The sequence below is a fragment of the Neophocaena asiaeorientalis genome, unplaced genomic scaffold (genome assembly GCF_003031525.2).
Source record: "Neophocaena asiaeorientalis asiaeorientalis breed wild unplaced genomic scaffold, Neophocaena_asiaeorientalis_V1.1 scaffold263, whole genome shotgun sequence".
NCBI classification, from domain to species: Eukaryota; Metazoa; Chordata; class Mammalia; order Artiodactyla; family Phocoenidae; genus Neophocaena; species Neophocaena asiaeorientalis.
In genome coordinates this window covers 618,394-622,675 of record NW_020175015.1, presented here as the reverse complement: position 1 = coordinate 622,675, position 4,282 = coordinate 618,394, and positions in this window count along the sequence as shown.

The following is a 4,282-nucleotide window of genomic DNA, read 5'->3' as shown; positions in this document are numbered from 1 at the left end:
AGAAAAAAAAAAAAAAAAAAAAAAGACAAATATACCCTTTACTGTGAAATGCAGTAGAAGGGAAATTCCTCAACTTAATAAAGGGAAACTATAAAAAGACTACAGCTGACATGACACTTAAAGTACTGAATGATTTCCCTGTAAGATCAGGAATAAGGCCAGGCTTTCAGTCCTCACCACTTATTTTATTTATTTATTTTAATAAATTTATTTATTTGTTTGTTTTGTTTTTTGGCTGTGTTGGGTCATTGTTGCTGTGTGCGGGCTTTCTCTAGTACAGGCTTAGTTGCTCCATGGCATGTGGGATCTTCCCAAACCAGGGATTGAACCTGTGTCCCCTGCAATGGCAGGTGGATTCTTAACCACTGCGCCACCAGGGAAGCCCCACCACTTATATTTAATTTGATACAAATTGCAATAAGAAATAAAAAGAAATAAAAGGCACAAAGATTGGAAAGAAATAAGTGGAGCTGTCTATATTTGCAGATGACATGATTGTTAACACAGAAAATACCAAGGAATATACAAACAACTACTAGAATTAATAAATGAAGTCAATATATAAAAATCAGTTGTGTTTCCATATATAATACTAGCAGGAAAGAACTGAAAATGAAATTTAAAATTCTGTTTACAAGAGCATCGAAAAACATAAAATCCTTAGGAATAAATTTAACAAAAGACATGCATGACCTTTGCTTTACACACTGAAAATTACAAAACATTGAGAGAAATCAAAGGAGATCTAAATAAATGAAGACATATACCAAATTCATGGTTTAGAAGTCTCAGTATTAGCCTGTTATTTTCCAAAAAAAACCAATCTATAGGGCTTCCCTGGTAGCTCAGTGGTTAAGAATCCGCCTGCCAATGCAGCGGACATGGGTTCGAGCCCTGGTCTGGGAAGATCCCACATGCCACGGAGCAACTAAGCCCGTGCGCCACAACTACAGAGCCTGCTCTCTAGAGCCCACGAGCCACAACTACTGAAGCTCGCGTGCCTAGAGCCCGGGCTCTGCAACAAGAGAAGCCACCACAATGAGAAGCCTGCACACAGCAATGAAGACCTAACGCAGCCAAAAATAAATTAACTAAGTAATTTTTAAAAATCAATCTGTAAATTCAATACAATTCCAATCAAAATCCCAATAAGCTTTTTCTTTAGTAGACCTTTATATGAGAAATTTATGTGGAAAAAGCTAAATAAATCTTGCGGTAAAAAAGAGACAGGGCTTCCCTGGTGGCGCAGTGGTTGAGAGTCCACCTGCTGATGTAGGGGACGTGGGTTTGTGCCCCGGTCCGGGAAGATCCCACATGCCATGGAGCTGGAATGAAACTGGGTCATTTTTTGAGATGTGGATGAATCTAGAGACTGTCATACAGAGTGAAGTAAGTCAGAAAGAGAAAAACAAATATCATATATTAACGCATATATGTGGAACCTAGAAAAATGGTACAGATGAACTGGTTTGCAGGGCAAAAATTGAGACACAGATGTAGAGAACAATCGTATGGACAGCAAGGGGGGATAGTGGGGGTGGGGGTGGGGGTGTGATGAATTGGGCGATTGGGATTGACATATATACACTGATGTGTATAAAATGGTTGACTAATAAGAACATGCTGTATAAAAAATAAATAAAAATAAAATTCAAATAACAAAAAGAAAGAAAGAAAACAGGAAAGAGTTCTGGGACATGAAAAATATGATTGCCGAAATAAAAAATATGATTTGAAAGTCTAGAAACTAGTGCCAGAAAGTAAGGAAGTGCTTAAATATATAGGATGGGGGTGTGTCAAAGGGACATAGATGCCAACCTGAAAGAGCTCTCAATAGCCAAAACTGGGACAATTTTAGTAACAAAATAATGGAGTATTAGAGTATAACCCAAAGCATAACATACATATACAGGAGTCCATGCTGATCTAAATAAGTGATTGAATAAGTAAATACATGGGGAGAAGGGACAAATCTTACTTGCAGAAGAATTCCAAATATCATATGTAGATACTCTCCTCTCCAGATGGAGCTTAATTGGCTCTCCGCCCGTAAATGTGTGCTGGACTTAGTGACTCACTGCTGAAGAAGAAAGTATGGAAAGGGAAAAAATAGTAATTTCACACTGGACAAACCTGACAAACTGCTTTAATCAAGTGATCAAGGGTACCATCACCAGCTGCTGTCATGTAATGAGAGGGGCACCTCACCTTTGTGATATTCTCCCCCAAGAACCTCATCCTTGTCTAATCATGAGAAAAAAATCCAAATTGAGGGACATTCTACAAAATATCTGACAAATACTCTTCACCACTTTCAAAAGAAAAAAGACAAAAACAAGGAAAGACTGAGAAACTACCCCAGAGGAGACTCAGGAGACAGGATAACTAAATACAATGTAGTACGCTGGATTGGGTCGGGAACAGAAAAAGGATAGTAGTGGAAAAACTGTTGAAATTCTAATAAGAGCTAATAAAAATTTTGGGAAACAAGGGCAAAAATAAACAAAGGGAACTACATCAAACTAAAAAGTTTTTGCACAGTGAAGGAAACTATCAACAAAGCCAAAAGTCAGCCTGCAAATGAGAGAAGACATCTGCAAATGACATACTCAGTAAGGGGTTAATATCCAAAATGCACAAAGAATGCATAGAACTCAACGTCAAAAAAAAAAAACAACCCCAATTGAGAAATGAGTGAGGATCTGAATAGATATTTTTCCAAAGAAGACACACAGATGGCCAACAGGCAGACACATGAAAGGATGCTCAACATCACTGATCATCAGGGAAATGCAAACCAAAACCACGAGATATCACCTCACACCTGTCAGAATGGCTATTACCAAAAGACACAAATAACAAGTTTTGGTGAGGATGTGGAGAAAAGGGAATCTTCTGTGCACTGTTGGTGGGAATTGGTGCAGCCACTGTGGAAAACAGTATGGAGACTACCCCCAAAATTAAAAATAGAATTACCGTATAATCCAGCAATTCCACTCCTGCGTATTTATCCAAAGAAAATGACACTACTACTTTGAAAAGATATACACACCCCTATGTTCATTGCAGCTTTATTTACAATAACCAAGATATGGCAGCAATCCAAGTGTCCATCAGTAGATGAATGGATAAAGAAGATGTCATACACACACACGCGCACACACACACACACACACACACAATGGAATATCACTCAGCCATAAAAATGAATGAAATCTTGCAATCTGGGACAACATGGATGGACCTAGAGGGTATTATGCTATGTGAAATAAGTCAGACAGACAAAGAAAATTACTGTATGATTTCACTTGTATGCAGAATCTGAAAACCAAAACAAATGAACAAACAAAACTAAACAGAAACAGAGTCATAGATACAGAGAACAAACACGTTGTTGCCAGAGGGGATGGGCGAAGAGAAACAGGTTAGGGAGACTAAGGGGTACAAACTTCCAGTTACAAGATAAATGAGTCAAGGGTATGAAATGTATGGCATTGTGAATATAGTCAAGAATTTTGTAATGTCTTTGTATGGTGCCAGACAATAACTAGACTTACCGTGCTGATCATTTCAAAATGTACAGAAATGCTGAATCACTATGTTTTGTAATAGGAACTAACACAGTGTTGTAGGCCAATTATACTTCAAGAACAAACAAACAAACTCATAGAAAAAGAGATCAGATTTGTGGTTACCACAGGCGGAGGGTTGAGGGAGGGAGAATTAGATGAAGGTAGTCAAAAGGTACAAACCTTTGGTTATAAGATAAATAAGTACTAGGGACGTGATGTACAACACAATAAATATAGTTAACACTGCTGTATGTTTTATATGAAAGTTAAGAGAGTAAATCCTAAGAATTCTTATCACAAGGAAAAAAATTTTTTTCCACTTCTTTAATTTTGTATCTGTATGAGATGATGGGTGTTCGCTAAACTCATTGCAGTCATCATTTCATGATGTATGTAAGTCAAATCATCAGGCTGAACACCTTAAACTTATGCAATGCTGCATGTCAATTATATTCCAATAAAACTGGAAGGAAAACAAATTTTTAAAGCAAAGGATAATACCACGGTCATAAGTTTTATATTTCTATTTTACTAAGGATAATTTTGTCTTTTGTCAGGTTTCTTCCAACTATTAAGTACATTGTATCCTAGATTATTCAAGAACAAAAGATGCTGCTTTTCTCTCCACCTGGAAATCTTGGAATGTTCTTGTTTTTAATCATTATTTGAGACTTTTCATTCTGTGTAAATTAATCCAATGACAAATTTGT